We start from the raw sequence: 13507 nt of genomic DNA, 5'->3' as shown, positions 1-13507 counted from the left end.
TATAGAAGTAAATTGGCCTACGTCCAGCAATGATATTATTAAAAATTAAAGGTGAAATGTACCTTCATGTGTATATTTTTTATATTTTGTTCTGATGTCTTTATCCTTTTATTTTAAAATTTTAATTATTTAATCTCTCTGGATTTACATGGGGATATAGCATGAGTTAGTAAGGTAACAGTTTTTTTCTTTGCTTTTTTTTTTTTCAGAGAAGTAGATATGGACTCCTAGTTATTAAACTATCTTTTTCTCATTATTCTGACGAATAGTCTACTTCTGTTATATAGGGAGTTTTCATATATACTTGCATTATCTATTTATGGATAATTAAATGTGTTTTACAGATTTATTTTTATTTTCCCATGACATTTGAACTTTTAAATTATAGTGATTATTTAGTAAGCTTTACTATTTAGTACAGGATTACCCCACCCATTAGCTGTCATTTTTATTGTTTTCATTTTAAAATATTTCATGGATATTCTTGGGCATGAGTTCAAAAGAAAATGACTATTTCAAAAGGGGAAAAAGAAGAACAAAAGGCACAAGAACAAAATTTCCTTTTAGGATTCTGATCGCAACTGCATATAAATTATAGAATATCTTGAACAACTGAAATATTTATGATTTTCCCAACCAAGAAGCAGAGGATTACTTTTCATTATTTCAGGTCTTATATTGTATGTATGTATTTGTATGTATTATATGTATGTATAGTAATACTATAGACATAAAAACTATATATAAAGTATATGTATATATCTCTTGCTATCCTATATATAATAAAATTTTATAGCCATACATTTATATATATTTTAAATATATTACTATATATATAAATATAATATAAACAGGAATTACAACAGATATTTGGTGTGTTATACATATATGTATGTATAGATAGATACCGATACTTCCTGTTCAATATTGTTAAGTATTATATATTTTTGAAACATTTATGATGGTGCTGATCAGTTAAGTACTGATGTTGATTAACAAAATACCTGAAAATTCAAGTGACTAGGAAAAGAACAACTCACTAATCAGAAAGCCAATAATTTAGATTAGGTCCAGCTGGTTCTTTTGATATCAGTGGCTCTTCTCATGCATCTGCCAACAGCTGCTGGTTGGTTTGTCCTGTCTGTGTCTGGGTGTTTGCTAGCAGTGAGCAGGGGTGCCGTTTTTTACTCTCTTAGAGGTTAGCCTGTTCTCATGAAGGAAGCTGTGAGAAATGAAAACACAAGACTTCTCAAAGCCTAGAATTCAAGTGGCTAATGTTGGTTTCTCATCATACTCATTCGGTGAAAGTAAGTGACACAGGCAGAGCAGTTTCAAGGAGTCAAGAAACAGTGGAGACTATGGCTGATTCTCTTCTTGGGAGATCTGGCAAAGTCACCCTGCAAAGCATGTGCACACAAGGAAAACATTGATTGTGGTCATTGTAGCAATTAATCTACCACAAGAGTTAATATTTGGTCCTTATATTTTTAAATGGCTATTATAAAAACAGGCACATCTTCTATACTTAATTTTTGTAGATATTTTGGAACTTTCAAGGTATTTGACTGTATCATCTAGAAATGCATATAATTTTGTTCAGTATTTTGTAATATTTTTTCCTTTAAATTTTTTCCCCTATCATATCATCCAGAAGTTGCAAAACATATTGAAAATGAGGGCTATAGTAGGTTTCTTTAACTTGTTCCTTAGGAATTCTGTGGATTAAATGAGAAATCTATATTATATGGGTTATACTTGCCTTCTATCTAATTTCCAGGTAACAAATAAAAATTCAACTCCAAAACTAAAAAGATTTACAGATCACTGTGTACATTTTAAGTATAACTACCTCAATATACTGAAATAGTTCTTTTTTGCTTTCGAATGATACTTCAGTAGTGTACTTTATTATTTAGAGTTCTGACAAGAAACAGAAAACACTCTGTATGAGCCAAGAAAGTTTATTTTGAAAATTTAGAGACCACAAGGGATAGTAGGATTAGTGGTAAGCAAACACCTGTGCCGGATTAGGTTTTCTAGTATGTCCATAGTAATATCTGGGGTCCTGTGAACACTTTTAGAATTCCCCAATTAAGAGTTAGGATCTTTTTGCCCTTTTTGCAAAACCAAATAGGACTTTGTGATGCTTCAGTAGGAAGAATGGGGTGGAAGTGATGCTACAAGACTTCCGAGGTAGAATCTAGTCTAGCTTTTTAGACTAAATCTAAAAGACAATAGGGCTTCTGTCTAGTTTCTCTCTCTGTTTTTCTCAGTCACTGTTTTTCTCTCACAAGCAGGACACTGACATTTTCAATCCAGTCACCATAATATGAGGAGGTCCAGGCTATTTGGAGGGCTCCGTGACAGTGTGCCAGTATACAGCTAAAGTTCCACCTGACGACCAGCATTAAATACCAGTTATGAGAATGAACAGGTCTGCAGATAATTCCAGTCCCAGGTTATTCACTATTTCTGAGTCTTTTAATTTTCATCAGAGGCCTGAAACATCGTGAAACAGACACAGCCTGACCGTGCTCCACTCTGGATAGCTGACCCATAGAATCTGTGAACATAGTAAATGGTTATTTTACCTCACTGAGTTTGGAGGTAATTCAAAATGCTAATTAAGGCCAACAGTCAAAGGGAAAGACAGTTACTAGAACCAGAGAAAGGAGAGAGAATTACATAGGGTCCTCCATAGTGAAAGATCAGTGAACTTTTTGGGAAGATAATAGCCAGCTTAAGGCAAACATGCTGGGATAGTCAAAGGAATAAACACCCTGACCTCGTTCTTCACTATCTCTTCTTGCAATTCCTGATGGGGTGCAATAATTTTTGAGCACAGCCAGAAGACAGAGGCCCTCTTGATGTGGTTTATATATCTCAGCTTCCCAGGCAGAAGATGGGATGGAGAAGTGTGTAGAGTGTATCATGAGGCACAAATGAATGATTCCAAGTATATGTACCACAGAGAATTTTCCAAATGACTTTCCCTGAAGCAAAACAATTTAAAAGGTGGGCATAACAGGAGAGACAGATACTATTTGTTGTGAATGGAAAGCTTGCTTCTCTACCGTATTGATATTTACGTTGGTATTCTGAGATCAGGGAATAAGGGACAAACTGAAATGTATTCTTTGAGTTCATGGGAATAAGAAACTCCTCACTAGCAGAAGTACTGAAGTAATTTAAGGCAATCTAATACCAAAAATTACTCTCTCTTCTACTTTAATTTGTTTTTACTAGGAATTTATGAAGAAATTAGGAAAGATAATTAAAATTTATACTGATCTATTAATAAGAGGAGCTGTGTAAACTAGCAAATATGGTTAGGAATTAGAGGTAGTAATATTAGTATGGCCAGCATCAATGCTATTTTATGGACCACATAAAACTATTTCATTAGAAATATTTTTCAATGCTGTTATAAGCTGTGAAATAGTTCAGTAATGGCTCCTAGAAAGAAGAATGTATTCCATAGCTGTCAGCCCATCTTTTGTGTCCTTTTGTTCTTCCCAGAGTTTATAATAGTATGAAGACATCATTCTTACTCAAATATTTGCAACGTAAATAATTCAATATTCTATATTGATTGGTTGAAAAGCAAAGAACAAATATATGTCTTTTGTTCTGACTGGTTTAAAGTGGAAGAAGATAGTAATTATCATTCGCTTGTTATTTTGTTTTTTGTAGCTACAAAATGACATAGCTGGGATTGCCTTTGTATAGTCTTTTATTTTCCTTTCTTCCTCCCCCCACGTCACACAAACATAAATACACATATACACGTAGAAATGGTGATGGTTATTAATTTCAAATCCCATAATAACATGATTTAGTAATTTCTTTAAGTAATACATTATGAGTATAGATTATTTTGTTAAGCCAGGAAGGTACATGGGAAAAGCAAAAGATTCCTTTTCTTATTACACATCTCCAGTTTCTAGCCCCAAAAATATCTGGGGTTTAATTTTTTTTTTTTTGCAAGAACTGGCATATATGTCTATCTATATATCTATCCATCATCTTATTTTCTTTCTTTATACAAGAGACATAATATTATAGCTATTCTACTACAATTTATTTTTTATACCTTAGTAATATTTCTGAGATATATTTTTATATTAGCCAATGTTTTTTAACTAATTTTTTAGAATAACTATATAATATCAATTTGTGTATGTGTCATGATGTAAATCACTAACCCTTTGCTCAACTGGCCATTAATCAGAAATGACCTTTATATAAATACAACATGTATTATAAAATGTAGAATGCAGGCTCATATAACTGATATTGAACATCAAAAACCTAGAACTAAAACAGTGTCCCATTAGAGTTAAAAACCTACAAGTCCTACTATTCTAAAGAATAATAAATTATATAGTTCTCTATTACAAAGAATACTAAGTGATATTTTAAGTGATATTTTATATATGTATATACAGATATATATGTGTGTATATATATGTGTGTGTGTGTGTGTATCTTATGAATATAATACAATATTCACACTTGGTCCTTTGACCAAAATTACCTCATAAACAGTTTCCTTCTGAATTTTCTGAATTAAAAATGTCATAGTTTAATAAGGGTGACTGGGTTGCTCAGTCAGTTAAGTGTTCAAATCTTGATTTGGGCTCAGGTCATGATCTCAGGGTCATGAGATCAAGCCCTGCATCTGGGCTCCATGCTCAGTGAGGAGTCTGCTTGAGATTGTCTCCCTCCTTTGACTCTTCCCACTGCTCATGCCCTCTCTCTCTCTCTAAAGTAAATAAATCTTTTTTAAAAAGTCATAGTTTAATATATATGCTCATACAATATCACTCAATAAAGTCAAGCAATATATAATAAATATAATACCATGAGCAAGGGGAGTTTATTTTAGGAATAAAAAGAAGGTTTTACCTAGGAAAATGAATTTTAATTGCAACTCACCACATTAAGGAGTTCAAGGAGAAAAAAAATGATAATTCCAATAAAAACAGAAAAACTTTCTGACAAAATAAAACAACTATTTATGATTTTAAAAATATAAGGCAAACTCTTAGAAAGCTGAGAAAAGTTCTTCAACTTAATAAAGTGAATCAATGAAAAAACTACAGCTAGTATATCTAATAATGAAGAATCAAGTACTTACACAGTTGACCTTGAACAATATGGTGGTAAGATGTGCTGACTACCCTGCATAGTCAAAAATCCATGTACAACTTTTGACTCCCCCAAAACCTAACTACTAATAGTCTACCATTGCCCAGAAGAAATATTGATGGCGTTAACAATTAACACATATTTTGTATATGTAGTATATATCGTATTCATACAATAATATAAATTAGAGAAAAAAAATTCTATTAAGAAAAATGTAAGAGGGGCATCTGAGTGATTCAGTATGTTAAGCATCTGCCTTTGGCTCAGGTCATGATCTCAGGGTCCTGGGATTGAGCCCCATGCCAGGCTCTCTGCTCAGCAGGGAGCCTGCTTCTCCCTCTCCCTCTGCCTGCTGCTTCCCCTGCTTGTGTTCTCTCTCTCTCAAATAAATAAATAAAATCTTTAAAAAAATTATAAGGGAGAGAAAATACATTTACAGTACTATACTGTATGAATAAAAACATATATGCATCGAAGTGGACCTGTGCAGTTCAAACCTGTGTTGTTCAAGGGTCAACTAAAATATGAGGAATAAGACAGTGTCTTTTCTTATCACTTCTACTAATCATTCTGTTGGGAATGGTAGCCATAGCAATAAGACATTAGTAAGGAATAACAGGCATTAAGATTAGGAAGGAAGAAGAAAAATTGACTTTATTTACAGAGGATATGTTTTGATTATAGACAATCTTGAACAACTTACCAAAATATTTATTAGAACTAATATGTGAATTTAGCAATGCTACAGAATACCAGAATTCCAAGAGACTATTCAAAGATCAATTGTATATCTATATATTGGCAATGAAAAATTGAAAAATGAAATAAAAATACCATTTATGATAAACTCCAAAATACTAAATATTCAGAAATTTTAAAGAAGGAATTTTAATCTAAGTTGGGAAAACATATGGAGGGAGAGGGAACTATGAAATGAACTTTGAAGAATTATGGAACAGGTACTTTATAAGAAGAACATACAGAATAAATGAAGAAATAGAAATTGGAAAGCATAGGATGTGTTCAAAGACGTGCACATAAGCACAAAGACATATGCACAAAAATCAATTTGATAATAGTCTTTAATATAAAACTATTAAGATTCTGGAAGAAAACTTAGTGTCTTTTGCAAATGTAGAATAGGCCAATATTTCTTAGAACACAGAAAGGAAGAGACATAAAAGAAAGGAAAATTGGATACAATGTACATCAATATAATGACATTTTCAGCTCATCAGAAGATGTAATTGGAGGGGCACCTGGGTGGCTCAGTTGGTTAAGCATCTGACTTCAGCTCAGGTCATGATCTCGGGGTCCTGGAATCAAGACCTGCATCAAGCACCCCATTCAGTGGGGAGTCTGCTTCTCTCTCTCCCATTGCCCCTCTCCCCTCCCTGCTTGTGCTTTTTCTCACTGTCTCTCTCAAATATTAAAATCTTAAAAAAAAAAAGAAGAAGATGTAATTGGAAACATATATAGTTAAGACATACTGGGAGAAAAAAAATCTGTAACACATGTACGTGACCAAAGACTTGTATCCATATAAAAAGGTATTACAAATCCATATTTTAAAAAAACCCAATAGAAGAATGGGCAAACTATTGGAACCAACACTTGAGAAGGAAAATGTGTAAGGGTCTAATAAGCACGTGAAAAAGTGCTTCATATCAATCGCCTATAAAATGAAAATTAAATCCACCATGAAATAAAAATAAATGAAAAAAGAAAGTGAAAATATGAAAATATTAAAAGTTGGAGAGGAAATGGAACCAGCAAAACTCTCATGTGTTATTGGGAGAAATATAAATGTGGTATAACCTCTTTGGAAAACTGGCATTTTCTTTAATTAGACATAACACTCTATGATCCAGCAGTTCTGTGCTGAGGTTTTTTAATTTAAGATAAATAAAAATGTCTTCAAGAACCTTGAAAAGAATATTCATAGCAGCTTTATTCATAATAGCAAAACAAACCAACAGAAACCTGAAAATAATCCCAATATTCATCAAGAGGAGAATGGTTTGACACACTGTGTTTGATTATTCCCCAGTAATAAAAAAGGAACCAATAACTGAAGTGTGTAATGACAGGAGGAATCTCAAGAATATTTTGCTGAATGAATGGAGCCAGTCAGCCAAAAGAATATTCAGTACTTTACGATTTCATTAATATAAAATCCAAGATTATGCAAAACTAATCTATGTTAATAGAAATCAGATCAGTTGTCACTTTTAGTTGGGGGAAGGGCATGAGAGAATTTTCTGGTGTGATGGAAACATTATCTGTCTTAATTTGCATTGTCAAAACTTGATTGAAAGTTACACTCAGGAAGTGAGTATTTCAATAAATGTAAATTATATTTCAACCAAAGATAAATTAATAGAGAGAAAATGGGAGGAATTTATAATTGGTGATACAGCACAATCAAAAGATGAAAGAAAATAAGCACTTATAAACACCACCTAAATAGAGCAAAACATTGTTTGCTGAATACTTTTATTTGAACACTTTTAAAATGTCTGTACCAAATTCTTTCTCAAGTTGACTTAGGCTAAATCATTGGGAAAATAATACTTGGTAGAAGCAGTCAAGTCATGTGGGTTTTTGTTTTTCGTGGGTTTTTTTTTTTTTTTTGGCTAAATGAACGTGATTTATTATTTCAAAGCAAATTACTTTATTACCGTGAGTAACAACACTTTTGTAAAGTCATGGTTTGACATACAAAATTTATGTACAAGTGGAGGCTACACTTGACTTTGAATCAAACTAATGTGAATAGGCTGTTAAGTAGAGGAATCCGGTTCAAATGGCCTTGCTTTCTTGCTGTGGACCTCACCACTGCGACCGATCAATGGCCTAGCTCAGTTTATTCTGTTGCCATCAGTAAATATGATTTGTTAGTCACTGTTGTTAAAGGGATTTGAAATCAATGGAAAGCTACATTGCTGCCACCTATACGACCCTAGGCAAATACGCCAACTAATCAACTCAAATTCCGAGGCTGAAAGAGTATAGAACAACCTAGAAGTTGACATACTTTACTCTTTTCTCTCATTTAGTTAACAGATTCTCTGCTTTCTAATGTAATAGATTCAATGTCTTTTTTAAAAAATCAAATAAAAAGAAGCTTTGGTTTATTTAGTTGAAGCTCTAGTTTTGTCTTTTGCTAATCACTAGTGAGTGATACCAGCTGTTTTTCAGAAGAGCTAGGCTTCAGGCAGCATGGCTAGACGGTTTGCCATAGTAGGAGCTAGAATGCTGCAAGCCTCCCCTAGTGTGTAGCTAAGCTTTAATGTCTAAACTAAAAACGCTAAACCTCTGGGACTCTGGCTCACTTTTATCTTAGGTGACTATCTCTGTTTCATCTCTGAGATTGATTTCTATCTTAAAGCTTAAAATATGGGTCAGAAAAATAAGGACTGCACGAAAAGATCTCACACGATAAAATTAGGTTCTTTTTGTCAGTTGGGAAGTAAGAAATAAGATATTGTATGGGCAGCACAGAGGCTATGCCTGTATTCACCCATCTGAAACTATTAGAAAGACTGAAATTCTTCTTTCCTCATTCTTTCTCTTCCTCGTACAATCTAATGAATTATGGCAGTATGTTGTTGGTTTATTTTATCTATAACATAATGCTTAATTTGAACATACCCTAAATTACTGCTCTTTTGAACAATAAAAATTCAGATTCTACTTATAACAAGGGAAGATCCTTTGGGAAGCTGTGACTTACACAGAATGGATATTTGCATTACAAAAGCTCATATGTCAATGCTGGCTTTACCAGTTCAGAGCTATGTGAGCTCAGACAGTTTACTATTTTGAGGTTTAAGTTTCTCATAAGTAATTTATCAGGTAATAATAATAATAAGTAGGATTATATACACACACACACACACACATACGCACACACACTTGTGTATGTATATACACACATACTTGTTGCATAAAGTACTTGCCTTAAGGTTATCTAGGTACAAATAATAATTACTTTGCTCTCACTACATTCTCTCATTCTTTGCCTTCTGAGAGGAAATTGGTACTAGAAACTTCCACTTTATTGTGAGTATAGGGATTTGATTTCATAATGATCACTTTTTAGTTTAGTTCTTTTTTTCATTTCTCCATCTTGTACTTCTGCTTTAAGAGCTTAAAGAGAAATGTAATGAAAAGGAGCGATGTCATCATTATACAGAATTTGTTTTTTTAAGCAGTTAAACTGTAATTCAGATTCTCAGGGGTCAACCTATTATAATGCAGCCAGAGTAGGAAATACATTTGTGCTCTATGTTTCCTACATCCATTCACCATTGGTCAGGAAAAAAAAAATTAGCCTAAAGCCATCCAAACGGGGTGCACCTAAATTCAAATATAGAAAATCGATTACATATTACAATTCATGCACCTTCTAGTCATCTTTTCTGTTACACGAGTCATATTCTCCACCCAGCAATTTGGGCATAGACATGTCACTCCTTTGTTTTCTGAAATGGCGTTGACATTCTTTCTTCACATCAAGTATTGAGTAATGGTGCAAGCGCCTCATTTAATACTGGACTGGGGTAACTAGGTTCTCTGCCAATGAATTTGTTAAAAGAAAATAAAGGAAAAGAAGAAGGAGCACATTAACATAGCAAAGGGATTTGAAGTAGTAAAGACCTGATAAAAGGTCTTACTTCTCTCTTTGCCTTTAACAAATTATTTATTTTCCCTGGGTCTCACTTTTTTCATGTGTGTCTAAGATGGGATGATGATGATGGTGGTGGTGGTGATGGTAAAACTTCTTTCACAAAGTTGTGCTCAGAGTCATTAAATATTACGATGCTCCCTCCTATTGTGTATGTAATCAGAAAATTTTATAAGACACACACTGCAAAACTCTCAGCAGTCAATAATTAATTATATTATAAAATTTCTAAAGCTAACATGACCTTTACATATTATGAACTAGGGAATGTATAACATTCATGTGATTATGAGAAACCAAATATTGTAGTTAAGAGCCAGGCTTTTGGAACAAAGTGGTAAGTTTATAACCAGGTTCTGTCAAGTTATTTAGATTTAATGGAAAAAACATAACTCCTCTGTGCCTTGGTTCCTTTATTTATAATTTTGAGCTTCCAAGATAGTTTTGTTAATTAAGTGAATTAATAAATGCAAAATATATGAATAGTATCTAAGGCACAGTAAGAGGTCAATACATTTAGCTATTGTCAGCTAGTTGCTCAGCTGATAGGAGCGCTATTCAACAAACCTCATTTGTCAACCCTTTCAGGAACCGCCTTAGTTGCAGAGAACTGCCTCAATGTACTCAGTAGACACGATATGAGTGGATAAAGATATTGTGTGCAACCCAGCAACATTAGAAGGCACTGCTCCGCCAAACTGCCAAAAGGTAGGAATTTAGTCTCTGCAATCTTGTCAATATCAACTTTGGGGGATTTCATCACATCTTTGCCAACCCTAAGATCTTAATATAAACCTAAAATTGACAGACAATATGAGCAAAATAGCTTATTCCATATCTTTCTTTCAACCAAAATTTATTAGGAAACTATAAAATTTCAGCTCTTGACTAGGTTCTAGGATATAGGATAGGATGGGATAGTATAGAATAGAATGGAATAGAATGGAACATTCCCTGACATTATGTATATCTCTTAATTCTCTACCTTATTAAATGCCATCATCATTGTCTCTTAAGAATCTGTTCACATGCACTTGCTTAATATTCTTCTTGTGTTTCGCATGCCCCATAGATGAGCTGAAAAGATAGAGAAAATTTTTGTGATGTTAGTCCTTTAAACTTAATAATTTAGAAATGAGATTGTGGAACAAAATTAAGCTATATTTAGAAAATCTAATGTGGTCGACATGGCATGATTGGGTAGTAACTATCCCTATTACTACTCATTCTGGAATTTGGCAATTTGGCTGAATTGACTAGTTTATTCCTGCTTAGAGTGCCAATAATGATGCAATTTTTTAATCTCTCTCATGCGTGGTGATGATTATGATGATGAAATAATAATAACAACAATAATAATAATGCCATAATTTTAAAGCTTGTCTCACTAATCTCTTTCCACAATAACAGGTATATTTTCTTCCCTTACTAATCCGACCCCTGATGGTGTTAATAGGAAGAAAATGGAAACATGATTCTATGTAATTATAAAATGACACTGATGGGTTTTACTATAACTGGGTCTTAAAAATGCTAACATATTCTCTGTATGTCATCTTGAACCACATTCCTTGGAAGAAAGGAATCTGTTTCAGGCTTCTAATGAGGCTGTCAGCTTCAAGCACGTGATTCTTGTTCTTTATCTAAAATTAATAACGTAACTTTATATAATTATATTCTGAAATGAATCCATCTCTTAGCTGCCCCTGTTATATACTGATATACCCAAGAATGATGTGTGTCTGCATGTGTGTGTAATTTTAGAGATTCACTCAGAAAGTGGAAAAATTATTTTGTTACTACCTGTTAGCTATGCCTAAATTGCATTTGTAAAATGTAGGCTCAAAATTAATGATGTATTCTGAATTCAGCAAAATTATCAGTAATATAAATATTAGATATCTGGTGAATATATATGTAGGCATAAATACAGACTTAGACATCAGATAGGTTTTTAGCAGATGTTGATTAAAACAGAGAGTTCGGTCTTCTGTTTATATACTTGCTTCAAAAAGCACTAAAATATTACTTCAAACAACTTCTCTATGTATTTTCTTACCAATGAAAATACAAGAATGTAATGGTAAAAGGTGCCAATACTTCTAACAATATGCCTTTTTAGTTATACCTAATACTATTAAATATTTAATAATTATCCTTCGTACTTAAGGATAGGGCAAGAAAAGTAACTAAGCAATAGAATTACTTAGTAATAACAATAAGTACACAATTTTCTTCATTTACATTTCAAAGAACTCTTTCTAATGATAGCTGGTATCATAACTCCCTGCATTATTTTGGGGGGACTGTGAGTATAGAGGAATGGCAAGTGTCCACAAGGAAGGTAAAATTTTGTCATAGTACAGATGAGATACAAAACAATATATTTAAAAGTTGATGTTAAATAATTGAATAAGTTCTCCACAGTAGCTGTGAGGCCAATAATCTACGAAGGAAGAAAAAGTAAAAACAAGGTTTTTTCATTTTTGTAGCAGGATGGCATATCAGAAAACAGGTTCATTTAAAATAAACTTGTAGGAAAATGGTCAAACCAAGACTGCAGGACCATGCAAGTCAGTTTGGAGCTGTAACAACTATCATTTTGCAAAAATTTACCAGATGTATCTGGTAAGTGCAATAGGGCACACAGATTCTTTAAACATGGTTGCTGTCTTAAAGTACTTACAATCTGGGTGAACAGATAAGACTTGAACAAACAAAACTACAAATCAGAAGAGTTTAAGATAAGTGTCAGGAGCAGGGTGGAAATTTTTTCCATTGAAATTCAAAGGGAAAAAGGACTGGTTAGACCTGCGCATAAAGCATTGAAGCAGTGTCAAAGAAAAAAAGTAATGATGAAATGTTCTGATTTGGGTTGAAGGTAGTATTGTTTCCTTAGAAAATACTAAATTGTTAGTATAGCACTGGGGCCTCTAAGGGTATTATGATACAATCTACAGAATAATTTCAAAGAAATACATTTAAAGTGATAAAAATTTATTACTCTAGAGCAATAAGAACAATAAATTAGAGTTTGTAGCTCCTTAAATATCTTTATAGTATATATTAAGAAGAGCACCTTATATTACACAATGAAAATTCAGACAGAATAGGAGTGGGTGAGTTTTAAAATTTTCCTTTACGTACATTACCAGGTCTCACTGGTTTATTGGAGGGAGAGAGAAAAAGAGAGTAAGAGAGTTTCTGAGTGATACTCCACATTCATTACTTAAATTCAAATTCTAATTATGATTAATTTCATGTACCAGGTTAAAATAAGTAATGGGAAGAAGTCAAGAGCTTAACTCAAAGGTTGTTTCTAAGTGCGTCATAGTGAGATATGGGTCAGACTGCTCTCTTAAGTGTTTTGCTCTGTGAGGTGAGTCACAACGCAGTTTCTTCCTTAATCTGTCTGTGCCATTTCCTACTTATTTACTTCCAGCCCCATAGAGGAGAGAGAGAAGAGATGGATATTCATGGTAGACATCTTTGTATCTAGACTTGGAATTGTTCAATGTTTCTACCCATATCCATTTTGGGTGCTACTTTGATGTAAGGCAGGGAATAGATACTAGAAAATATAGTTCCCTGATGTTTCCAGGAAAGAAAGAAACCATACAGCATTGCCTATTTTTTTTTTTCAGTAGATGTGAGGAGAATGAAGGA

This window comes from Ursus maritimus, unplaced genomic scaffold, assembly GCF_017311325.1.
Source record: "Ursus maritimus isolate PB19 unplaced genomic scaffold, ASM1731132v1 scaffold_5, whole genome shotgun sequence".
NCBI classification, from domain to species: Eukaryota; Metazoa; Chordata; class Mammalia; order Carnivora; family Ursidae; genus Ursus; species Ursus maritimus.
This window is presented reverse-complemented; position numbering follows the sequence as displayed.